The sequence below is a fragment of the Pteropus alecto genome, unplaced genomic scaffold (genome assembly GCF_000325575.1).
Source record: "Pteropus alecto unplaced genomic scaffold, ASM32557v1 scaffold45, whole genome shotgun sequence".
NCBI lineage: Eukaryota > Metazoa > Chordata > Mammalia > Chiroptera > Pteropodidae > Pteropus > Pteropus alecto.
In genome coordinates this window covers 17,914,010-17,927,195 of record NW_006442491.1, presented here as the reverse complement: position 1 = coordinate 17,927,195, position 13,186 = coordinate 17,914,010, and the positions used below count along the sequence as shown (strand labels likewise).

At 47.1% G+C, this 13,186-nt stretch overlaps 1 protein-coding gene across 2 annotated transcripts in view; it reads right to left on the bottom strand.

Annotated features, from left to right (window-relative positions):
- The window catches only part of RSPO4 (R-spondin 4), a 31,550-nt gene that overhangs the window by 17,475 nt on the left and 889 nt on the right, over positions 1-13,186 (bottom strand). The gene's annotated exons all lie outside the window — the stretch shown is intronic.

The window sequence follows — 13,186 nt, the reverse complement described above, 5'->3', positions numbered from 1 at the left end:
CTCATATCCTACATGCAATCTATCAGAACCTGGTCAGTTCCAACTCTGAAATATGTCTACGATCTGACCACTTCTGTCCACGTCTGATGCTGTCACCCTCCTCCTGTCCATGCCACCATCACCCTGTAACGCTCCTGCACTGACCGCGCACTGACACTTTCTCCCCTTCCCTCCCAATCGCTTACCCTGCTCCAGCCATGCTGGCCTCATCCTTGCTGCGCCTCAGACACGCCAAGACCACTCCTACCTCAGAGCTTTTGCTCTTGCTCTTCCCGCTACCTGGCATCCCTTCCCACATTCGTCCACAAGGCTCACCCCCTCAGTTCTCAGTCGGAATGTCCGCTTCCTTGTGAGGCCTCTCCGACTACCATACCTGAAATAACACCCACCTCCTTCACCCCCATCTCACCCTGCTTGGTTCTTCATTTATCCCCACCTGATACATGATATACTTATCCCCACCTGCTGTGTGATACATTTGTTTGTTTGAGTTTTTAGTGTCTCTTTCCTACCACTGAAAGGTGAGCTCTGGATGGGCCAAGATAAACCACAGCACTCTGCACAGACCATTGAGCACCCGGCTTTGCACACTTAATTTTCCTGGCAAATGTTGCACATCACTGCCTCATTCTTTTTAAAAACTCGTTACCATTCCATGTACAGATGCTGCAAAATTCATTTAGGTGCTATTATCATACCCACTTCAGAGAGGAGGAAACTGAGGCCCAGGGCAGTGATGCTGCTGGCCCAAGGTCCCTCAGTAAGTGGATAGTCAGACCTAGGAGGTGTGAATGCAGGACCTGAAGGCTTAATCTCGCCTCCTGGCTGCCAGCATATCCCAGTGCCTCCTTTCCGCCTCCACACAGAATAACAGATCCCTTTACAAAGGCCTTGCTAAGTTCCCAGTGCTGTGCTAAAGTCACTGCCCCCTTCAATGACCATATGACCTTGATGGAGACAGGAAACTGACCACACAGTGGCAGTACAGGTTGTCCCAGGACTGATCTCACCCCCTTTGTATCTTGTTCCTTCTCCCCTCACCCCCAATAGACATGGAGCAATCAGTATGCATGTGTTCCATCAGGGGGTGAAATGCCAGTCTCTTGTGTCTTTCAGGTCCCGCCTAAATGCTGTGTGAGCTATTCTCTGGCCACCCCCACTCGGGCTTGGGGAGGTGGGGAAGTGCCCTGCCTTGCCTCAGCCACTGCTGAAATACACACGGAATCCTTTCAGACACTGGCGTACATGGGCTAGAGAGGTAGGGGATGGAGGGTGGTGGTGGAGCCAGGGTTTACACCCACATCTGTTTCCCAGCTAGTAGTGATCCTCAGATTTAAATCCTCATCGGAATCACCTGGGGCTGCTTATGAAAAGCAGAGGCATTGGCCACCTCTCAATATATGCTGGTTTAACACTTATTATGGTGTGCCTGGTGTCGTCCGTGTATGCACCTGTGTGATCTTCAAAACCAGGGCTTTCCAAACTGTACTGTGCACACACAGTGCCCAGGGATCTAGGTTTCAAAGTAGATTTTGATGCTAAAGGTCTGTGTGGGGCCTGAGATTTTGCTTTTTTACAAAGCTCCCTGGGGGATACTGATGATGCTGGTTCCCAGGCCTCATTTTAAGAAGCAAGGGGATGGGTGCTGTTATCACTCTTCATTTTACAGGTGAGAAAACGAAGGCCCAAGGGCCAGCAACTGTAAGTGGCAGAGCTAGACCGAGTCCCGAACTCTACTGCTCACCAATCATAGGAGGGGTATTTTCCCAAAAGGCCCAAGTTGGAAATAGTCTCTGCTAAACTCTGAATGCCAGAGAGGGAAGGGGCTGGGCTTGTGTGTGCCTCTGGGACAGCGGTGGGTGTGTGTTGACAGATTAGACCCACATCCAAAGGATTCTAGTGCCTAGGGGCTGAAGCATGGAGAAGGCCTTAACCCCATACTGACCTGGCCTGGCCCTCCTGCTAGGTGGGGGTTGGGGTGGGGGTGGACACAGTCTAGAACAGTTATCCTTCCCCCCACCACACCAAGTCTCTGCTTCCCTGTCTGATAATGCCCCATTCTAGACCCACCAGATGTGTTTTCCCCTTTATTAGCCACTCATTAAGAGCAGTCACATTGGTGCTCCTGGTGGGAGCCCTAGGGATGCTGAGCAGCCCAGAGACACCTCCAGTGACCTTCAGAAAATCATAGTTTTTTAAAAATAAGAATTGTTATTGGATCTCTTATCAGTAGGCAGGGTACACTGGGGGTAGGAGCAGCCGCCTGAGGCCAGGACTGCGGGGAGGCAGTCATTCTCCAGCTGGCTTCTCAGGGACCCAACTCCCCAGAGGTCAGCTCCATGTTATCTACGAACCAAGAATTGTCACAAAGTTGCCCTGAGTGCAAAACTGTCACAAAATCAGTCTGTGCTGGAATTGGCCAAAACTGTCTTGTGATGAAAGTGTCATAAGGTTATCAAGTACGTGAAATTCTGTAAGAAATTGTCTTGCAATTGTCCTATATGTGAAACTGTCATGAAATTGTTGGGTATGCGAGGTTGCCATTCTTTCAAAAAAAATATTGAGAAGACAGTTCTTTTTCTTTTTGTGTTATTGGGCTAGGTTTGCTCTGTGTGTGTGTGTGTGTGTGTGTGGCCTTGAAATATCCCGTGTCTTAGTTTTTTGTTCTGTATCTATCTCATAGGGCTATTTTAAGGATCAAATACATTATGCTCAAAACAGTGCCTGGTACATAGTAGGTACTCAAGAGATCTCAGCACGAACACACACACACACACACACACACACATCCAATTTCCCTGAGGCAGGCCTGTTTCTGCTTGTTTATGTCCCAGGACCTGGCAGAGTAAGTAATTGCCTGGTCTTCGGGCACTGTCTCCACCAAACAGAAACCCAGGCAGTTGGAGGGACCTAGGCTTCTCGGGCTTGGAAATTCTACATCCACTGTCAGTAGGCCTCAGTTTCCTCATCTACAAAATGGGAACCATATCCTTCTTGCCTAGTTAAAACCAGGATTAAGAGCTGGAACCAAGATGGGCAGCTGCAGCTGGGGATGAGGTCTCTCTGAGCGGCATCAGATTCTCAGAGGGAGCGGGACTGCAAATGGGCAGAGCCAGGCTAACACTGGCTGAGTGTCTGCCACATGCAGGACCCTGTGCCACCCACGTCCTTGTGTAAAATCATTTCATACCCACCACAAGCCTACACAGCTAGGCTATACCTACCCCCAGTTTTGTGGATGAGAAAACTAAGGCTCAGAGAAATGAAATGGTTGACCTAGAAACTCACGGTGAAGAGTCAGGTGGGAGGAAAACCAGAGCCCAAGCTCCTAATTGTTGGGGGGCCGAGCCTCCTTGGTGACCTGTTGGCCCCTCCCTGCTGTCTCTTACCCAGTGGTTCTCCAAAAGCAGAGAAATGCCATTGAAAGCCATATGTCTCAGAGCCCAGGACCTGCCAGAGAGGGGCCCTGAGCTGTTTGTGGGGACACACAGGAGCAGAAGGAGTTACTCCAGACAGGAGGAGAGAGGAGGCTGTAAGAATAACTTGATCATTTTCTATCGGAAACTGTCTGCACTGTATGCCCTTAGCAACACACCGCAGACCTTCAACAAAGTTAGCTTTTTGCACAAATGTCTTGAGTGTCTGCTTTTTCCTTGGGGTAGAAAGGCAGGGGAGGTTGTTGACGCAGGAGAATAAGATGATCCACAAAGTGAAGCCCTGGGAAAATGTCCACCATTGGCAGGGGATGCTCAGTCTGTGGGAAGGACTTCAAGCCAGCTTCACCTGCACCTGGGGCAGGGGCTCCAGCTGACATCTCTCCTATCCTTATATTGAGACTCGCTCTATTGGGCCTGCCTCTTCCATCAGTCTGGGGCCCCCAAGGACAGGGTCTGGCTGACAGCAAGTGTTCAACAGATGTGTGCTGACTGGAATGCAGTGACCCAGGGGACATTCAGGAACAAAGGTGAACAGAGATGTGTCACCTGCATTTGAGAGTTCCAGTACTGTCCTCGGGAAGGGCTGAAGACTGCTGCATCTGGACTAGCCACACTTGTTAAGGAAGAATTGCTCACAGGAAGGTGGTACATGAAGGTGGTGTCAGGATGGTCTGCTCGAGGGGTAGAGAATTGGGGGCTCATGCCCTTCCTATGAGACTTTTGTATAGGACTTTTTGTAAGATCAAAAAGGCCAGACCAAGAGGCATAAGGACCTCCTTCTTCCCAAAAATCCTAAATAGATTTGACCACATAAACAATAGCATCATAAATGATTTCTATTCTCTAAAGGACACGCGAAGTTAACAGATAAGTGTCAGACTGAAGAAAAATATCTTCCATGTCAAAATCAGCAGGGGATATTAATGTAGGTAATATAAGGAAGTCTGTAAATTGACAAAAAAGTTCAGGAAACCCAATAAAAATGTGGGGAAAATAAAAATACAACCTAATAAAAAATTGAAAAAACTAAAAAGTAAAATAAAAAATTTAAAATAAAGAATAAAATTGAATAAATTAACTAAAATTAATTTTAAAATTTAAAATAAAATAGCAATTTAAAAATAAATTAAACGATAAAATAAAAAACAGAAAAATAAAATGTCAGAATAAAATAAAAAGTTTGCAAATGGAATAAATTACATTAAAATTAAAACTGAAAACTTTAAAAATAAAGTGTTTAAATAAAATAAAAATAGAAAATTTAAAAATAAATAAAATAAATTTTAAGAGTGAAACAAAAAAATTCAGCAATTTGTAACAATTCAAAAAATAGGAGAAAAATAAAATACAAACCAAGAACAGGGTCTTGCATGACTGATGCTGATAATGTGCTCCAAATTAAGGAGTCCGAATGACTCGAATGCCTGCCAGAAGAGGGGCAAGAAGGGAGGAGAAAGGAAAAACACGTCTGAAAGGCAGCATCTGACTGGGGTTTTTCCAGCCTGCTGTGCGCAGAGGGTAGGCCGACAGGCCCCACCATGGCATCATCCACAAATAGCCATCATTTATACATTGATGATGTGCTGGCAACACACACACAAACACACACACACACACACACACGCACACACACACTCACACGCACACACACTCATACATGTTTCCTTTCTTACTGCTGTCCTTTCACACACACACACACACACACACTCACACATGTTTCCTTTCTTACTGCTGTCCTCTGAGGTCTGCTTTCATGGAGGAGTGAGCAGAGGCTCAGAGAGGGTGAGTCACTGTGCCGCAGACACACAGCACTTAGGATCACCCTACCCTCTGAATCTGGGCTCCTCAAAGTAACCTTTCTGTGATGAGTTAGATCTGCAAGGACTTTAAGACAGAGGCAGGGACATATCAATATGAGATTGGAACATTCTGAACACTAGAATGAGCCAAGCCCCCGTGATACATGACCGTTATCATTTATTAGGCACCTACTGTCTCCCAGGTAGGTTACACGCATAATCTACGTCTTTAAAACAACCATATGATGTAGATGCTATTTTTGTCCTCATTGTACCAATAGACAACACTGAGACTCAGGAGGGAAATATTTTCACCCAAGCATGGCAGTAGCAGAGTTGGGAGCTGAGTCCAGGCCTGTCACACCCCAAATCCCACCCCTCATGCCTGGCACTGGACACTCTTCCTAGTCATTAATTGAGCACTCCCTATGTGCTAGGAATGAGTTTCATGACCCAACAGAGGTGTAGAGGAGAGAGATGACCTGCCTAAGGTCACTCAGCCAGTGAGCAGCAGAGCCCGTGGCCTTCGTGACAGCCTGTTGGCCTCCGCTGTTCATCTGGGGCTTACTAGAGACAGCTGTGCCAACTTGCCAACCCCAGAGCAGGCTCCAGAAGGGCACTCGTGACATTCTTTCTCATTCGTCTCCACCCCTGCGGATGTGGGCACCACTGCCAGGCTTCAGGGAAAGTGGAGGCTTCTGGTGAAAGGGAGTGGTTTCCGCATGTGGTCTGGGTCCCCCAGGCTCGGGAATGCCTTTCTTTTTGAGCTGGTGAAACAGACCCCTGCTGTCCTCTGCTGCAATGGTGCAGTGTAGCCCCCACTACGGGCCACAGAGCAGGGTCCTATGAATCACGTGGCATTACTATAAAAAAATCATTCCAGGACAGGCAGTGATGGCCTGGCTGGAGGCAGCAGTGCCCAAGAGGAGTTAGCTTCATGGGGGCCAGACTATTCTCTGTGGGACCTGGAGGAATCCCTAAGGGTGGAGCTGAGGATGTGTGTGTCCAGAATAGTGATGTCTGCCTTATAGTGCAAAGAAGGAGGCTGTGGCCTTGGAGATGTGGAGGCACATCCCAAATTCTCTCCATCCTGACTGCGTGCCTTTGGCAAATCAACTATCCTCTCTGAGTTTGGAGGGCCTCCTCTGTAGAATAATAAGATCAAGCAAACTCATAGGCTATCATATGGGTGAACTGGGAGAAGGCCTGGCAGGATGGCTATACAGCCAAGCTTCAGAATCAATTGTGTGGGTTTAAATCCTGGCTTTGCCAAACTTACTTACCAAGCTATTGGACTGAACCATATGAAATTGCTAATATTTGGCTGTTTTTGACCTACAACAATGGCAATTTCATATATTTTAACTAATGCTCTTTTCTCTTAATGCAGTTTCACCCTCTGTAAGATGTGAATAATAACAGTTCTCTTTTAAGTTGCTGTGAGGATTAAATAAGGCTGGGAGGCAATTGAGCTCAGTAGTTAGAGCTTGGGCTCTGGGACAGGGCAGGATTTGAACCTTGGCTGTGTGACCATGGGCAAGTTACTTAACCTCTCTTGCCCTCAGTTTTCTCATCTGCAAAATAGGGATAATAACAGTACCCATCTCACAGATTTATTAGGAGAATTTAATCAATTTGTATGTATAAAGTATTTAGAACAGTGCCTGACATTGTTAAATAAAATAATACAGGTAACATCTGGCATAGATAAATGCCCAACCAGAAAACCAAATTAAAAAAAGACTTTTCTAAATCTTTGATACCAGTGAAAATTAAGTATTTTTAAAGAAAAAAAGTATATTTTTAGGAATATATATGTGTGTGTGGATTTATAGGTAAGGAGTGAGCTCCTGAGTGTCAACCAAGCCCACAGCTGTTCTGTGTCCTACGCTGTCCATGGCCCAAGGCTCTGAGGGAAGGACTGGCCCAAGGCCATGATGGGTCTGTGTCTGGGCCAGACCTCCTCCAGACCCCTCTCATGGAACCACACAGCCAAGCCACAGACCCTACGCAGCACTCAGGGGACTCTAGAGGCCCTTTGAGGCTCCCGGCCCTGGGCTGGCCTCTGGTTCTTAAGAATTGCCTCTTGATTCCATCCTCTCAGCTGACATTTATCCTTAGATCTGGGAGAAAGGCAAAGTAGATGGGCGTCCCAAGTCACACCTGGGGAAACTGAGGTTCTGAGAAGTTCTAAACCAAACTTTCCATCTCTGGGTCAAGCTGCCTTCCTCTTTCTACCCAAAGCTACCCTCACCCCCATCTCTCCTGCACCCTCAGTTCCACCCCAGCTGGTGGGCCTTGGCTGAGGAGCTACTGCCCTCGAGGCTCCATTTTTATAAGTGTTGGTTGGTTTCAAACGTTTCAATTAGCCTTTTCAGCCCCAACCATTATTCTATTATTCCATTATTCATAACCCTTTTCCAGAACTCCAGAGAGAAAATGAAAGCTGAACTGCACTGTAAACTGTAAAGTGCTATATAAACAAGAGGCTGGTTAATGGCAGCGTTAGATGGGTTTTCTGGAGAAGTCTATGGTAGACAGAATTTGCTTCTGTGGTTCTGGAATCTGGCAGACCCTGGTCACACTCACACACATGTGACCTAGGACAAGCCAGTTCCCCTCTCTGCACCAACCCTCCTTTTCCTCAACAATGTCCTCCCCACCCTGTCCCTCCCCTTCACTCTCCCCCGCCACCCTGAACGTCCTCAACAGGTTTGGTGAGAATCAGTGGGGAAGAAGCACACAATGGCTAGCGCTCGCTGGCTGCTCAGGGGTATCTGATGCAGAAGGACATTTAAGGCCCTGGTCAATCATTACACCTTCCAGGGCTAAAAATCTACACACCTTGGGAAGGACGTGGCCTCCAGATTCAGGGCCATTAGAAACAAGCACATGAACTAAGGACTTGCAAAATGTGTTGGGGGCAATTTCTGCAACTTGGGCATCAGCTTTCTTGCTCCAGAGCCAGGCTCCATGGGGTCACACACCTATTGCTGTGTGACCCACTCGACCTTAGTATCCCCATCGACAATATCGAGATCCCCCTAGAACCTGACTCCTCCAGATGCCATGAGGACTGCAGTGGCTCAGCTGGTACAGTAGCCTCCATACTTTTTTGATAGTGGTAAAATTTACATTTTTATAGCAGTTAACACAGTACACAGAGCACACACACATTCATTCACACATCCGCACTTGCACACACATTCACATATGTATGTGAACACATTCTCAAAATACTAGTTCATCTTAACACTTGCAATGCACTCTGGTATCTTCTTTAAAAAGAGGTTAGCAAACTATAGCCCATAGGCCAAATATGGCCTGCAGACTGTTTTTGTATGGCCTGTAAGCTAATGGTTTAATATTTTTAAAGTATTGTAAAAAAAAAAAAGGAAGAAAAGAATGTGACAGATCCCATGTGGCTGCAAAGCCTAAGATCTTAAGTATTTGGCCCTTTACAAAAATGTTTTCCAAACCCACTCTATTTTATTCTATTCTATTCTGTCCTGTTCTGTTTCATTCCATTCCACTCCATTTCATTAAAAATGCTGGCTGTGCTTTATTAAATTTATTTCTCTGATCTGCTGATGGGTTACGAACCTCGGTTTGAAAAACTGAATTAACGCAAGCTTCTGGTTTTTCACTAGATGGAAGGATGGAAAGACAGATGAATAAACAGTGGACTGATAGACAAGAAGAGGCAGGGTAACAAAATGAATAAGGTCACTTTATCCACGTGGCATCTAAGGCAAGCAATGTCTCATCTTTGAGTCTCAGATTCCTCAGTTGAGACTGGGACCACCACCCACCTGCCTTTTAGGCTGGGCTGAGGAGCAGCAGGATCTTGTCCATGTCATTCTTTCTGATGGATCCTTTTCTATCATCTCAAGGAGACGCTGGGCCCTCTGACAGCAGAGATGGTGGAGCATATCTCTGCTGTCCTTATCAACACCTAGTCCAGGGCCTGGCCCAGAAGAAAGGCTCAATAAATATTTCTTTGTGATGATGGTGACAAGAGAGTGGCATTCGTGGCCCTTCATGGTTGACTCTGGCCCTCACTGCAATCAAACCTCTACTTTCTTTGGCCACGCAGCTCCTTGAACCCTTCCCACCTAGCCAGAGCCACCCCTCCTCTTGTGTCCCCAGCCCCTACCCTGCTGCCACCTTTGCCTGACAAAATCCTCAATTCTGTCCCTCTGATGAGGCTCCTTTCAGATGTCTTTGCTGCGCAGTTCATGGCAAGTAACTAACAGGATTCATTTCTATTTCTATGATTAGGCTTTGGAACCCCCAATACTTCTGCTTCTCATCTCAGCTGTTGGAAGCTCCTGGGCAGGTCACTGCCCCTTTCTGAGACTCAGTTCTCTTGTTTAAGAAATGGTATAATACAGGCAGTCCCATAATGAGGATTCGCAACCCATATGCAGAGCTCCCACACATGGCGGGCCCCCACTAAGTGGTCTCAAGGGTCTCCTTTGGAGGCCAGGTAAGGTGAAAACAGCATTTCCTTTGAGCCCTAAGTTTCTCGCCCTCAGAACTGGCTGCAGGGGAAGAGGGCAGGTGAACAGAGCTCAGTTTATTGAGCACCTACTCTGTGCCAAGTATTCTGCTTTTCTCAACCAGCCCCTATTTTATGAGGAAACTCATGCCCAGAGGAGCAGAGGGACTCACCCAGATAGCATTCTACTGATGCACGCACGGCCATGAGCAGTTATGACCCCTCACTCTGCCCTGTAGGAGTCTGTTTCCCCTTCCAGAACTGCCCCTGACATGCATCTTCACCTGGTTTCACCTGGATGCCAGCATTTAGGGGGAAGTTCTTGTTCTGTGCTCAGTCATGGCCCTGACCTTGTGGGAGACAAGAAATGGGTCCTTCTCCATTGCTCCCACTCCCTTGGGCACCCGCTTGTCAGGTCTCAGCTTCTCTGTCTATGCATAGGGGACAGTGCTTGTCAGGTCTCAGCTTCTCTGTCTATGCATAGGGGACAGTGCTGCCGACCTGGCCATCCAAATAGGGCTTTGAAGTTTACAAAGTATTCTATCCAGTCTACCTAACAAGAGTGGGTGTTGGCACAGTCCTTTTACAAACAAAGGAAAAGAAGCTCAGACAAGAGAAGGGACGGAGATGAGATTCAGGAGATGAGATTCAACCTACGAAAGACTCCTCTCCCCCAGTCAAGGAAACATCCTACTCTGCTGTAAAATGGGAGGGGGAAGTGGTTGAATTCTTATGAAGCACCTTCAAGCATCTTCCCTCTGGGACTGTGGTGAATCTTCCCAACTGTCAAAGAGCTAGGTACAATTTCCCATTTCACAGATAGGGAACTCTGGATAGGAGAAGGCACACGGCCTGCTCAAGGTCACACATTAGGGCAGGAGAAGGCTCAGGATTTGAACCCAGAGCTCCTACTCTGCCCCTTGCTGCCTCAGGTCTAGAAGGACCTAAAAGCTCCATGAGCATGTTGGGAACTCTCACCTCCACCAAGCCCCCTCCCTAGCAGACCTCGGACATTCAGGAAAGTCAGTCACAGCCTGTCTTCTCCTCATTGCCTGTGTCAAGTTTGAGGGTGCAGACCAGAGCCCCCACCTCCTGCCTAATTGTCCGATTGCCAGGACGCCCAAGCATGTTTCAAGAGAAATGTCCGCATCTGGTTCTGATTCGTTTATATTTAATTAATCAAAATGTTGTTTTGTAATAGACACTTGAGATCCAAGAAACTTTCTCAAGGCTTCTCTTTCATTCTTTCTTGTCTTAGAAACAGAAAAATTGGGTTTCATCAAGAAACAGTGACGCCGAAGCCTGAGGAAATGTGGGTCTGTGGGAGCCAGACCGGAGGGTGATGGCTCAGACTGATTGGCTGCTGGGCCCAGCGAGTCATTCCTCCTGATCTTGCAGAACAGGCAGAAAGCTGGAGCCAAGGATTCAGCATGGAGGGGAGGCTGGGGAAGGGCAAGAGGGGAGGCTGGGGAAGGGTAGCGGAGGGGCACATTGGCAGCTCCTCAAGGCCAGGTCTCTTCACCCTGGCATCCTCAAAGGTCCCAACAGAGAGCCCGGCACAGAAGCTGCTCTATGACATTTGCTGAATGAACAGTAAATGAATGGATGAATGAATGAATGAATGAATGAAGCACTGCCAATACCCAGGTGTCTTCAGGACACATTATCTTGCCAGTTATACCAGAATGTCAAAGCTGGTAAGATCCTCAGGGATCTCGTGTGGAATTTCCAAGTAGCTGTCTTATAAAAAATGGTCTCTGAGGTGTAATTTGTTTGGAAAACTACACTTTATCCTCACTTCTTCACCGTGAATGCTCTGATAAGTCCCATAGTCAAGATATCTGCTAAACTTAACATTTCCCAAACCTATTTGGCCAGGATTCCTATTACCACAATGTGGTCTATGTTACAGGAAGAGTTCTTTACCTCCCACCCTGACTCTGGTGCCAATGGGGAAACTGAAGCTGTGGGTAATGGGAAGAATCCACTCACCCAAGGTCACCCATTACAAAGAGTTCAGGGGTGGGACTGAAATCTAAGGCTATCTCCATTGTACCTGGCTTATAAGTGGAGTCACAGCTTTTCTCTGAAGATGCTGGGCTGGGCATGCATGTGTCCCAGACACTACTGTGGAGAGGGCTGCCAGGAGCCCTGTCACCAAACCAGGACAGTCAGAAGCAGCCATGCCTGACCTCCTCACTGAGCAAACTAGGAATAGAGAGGGATTAGAATTTTTCTTTATTCACTTTTTTTAGTGCGTCTTTAGAGCTGAAAAGGATCTTCAAGATCTAAACCAGCTCTTCAGATCTAAACCAGCTCTTCAGAGGGGGAAACTGAGGCTCTGAGAAGAGAAGACCAACACAGCTCAGGGGACATCTCAGCATCCTGTCAGATGGATTAAGATTCTAGCCTGCCTTTCTACTTACCTGCTGTGCAATCTTAGTTTCTCTCTCTGAATCTCAGTTTCCTCATCCAGAAATTAAGCATCTCCCTCACCCTCTGTCAGGCTTTCGCGAGTAGCCAAGGACACAATGGACAGGAAATGAGAATGACTAATACTTACAAGTGCCCACTAAGAGTCTGTGCACTCAGCTACTCATTTGACATCCTCATTAACTCATTCAGTCTTACCCACATCTGCCCTGTCAGTTGCGTACTTAACATCGATTCCTATTTTATAGAGGAGTCAATGAAGAGAAAGTTCTTTTTTTGCTCTTTTCTAGAATTGAGAAAGGTCTTAGAGATCTCCTAAAAGACCTTCAGAGGGTAAACCAAGGCTCAGAGAGGCAAAATGACTTCTCCAAGGTCACGCAGGTGGTAACTGGGGAAGCCGGAATTTGAACCTAGGCAGGCTGACTTCAGAGCCCATGCGCTTAACAACTATAGCAGGACAATTTACAGAGGTGTGTCCCCAGGAGGTCTCTAATATCCCCAGCTCACTGGAAGCCCACTCACCTCTCCGCTCCTTGGGTCCCTCTGTCTAGTCACACTAAGGGTTGGAGACTTTGGATCACAGTATCCCTGCCCCACCTAATCCCACCTCCCAGTTCTCCCATGGCTCTTTTTTACTTCCTGCTCCACTCCAGGAATGATCATGTCCATATGTAGGGCAGTTCACTCAAACAGACTAGATGCCTCTAGAGGCAGACTCTCATTCTCTAACTCTTGTAGGCTTGCTCAGATCTAACACCAGAGCTGGAAAGGAAGAAGACATTGGGTCTTCCGCTCACCTGCTGGACAACTTAGCAAAGTTACTTAACCTGTCTGAAACTTGGCATTCAGCTTTATAAAGTGGGATGACTGCTATGTATGTTGTGAGGATGTAGTAGGATTTCCTTGGTGTGTGGAAAATGCCTGGCACAGTGGTGGGCATTTGACTGTTGATTCTCAGACTGGCAGCAGGAGGTTGAAGGAGTGCCTGGCTCAGGCATAAACTTGCTGATTTGTTT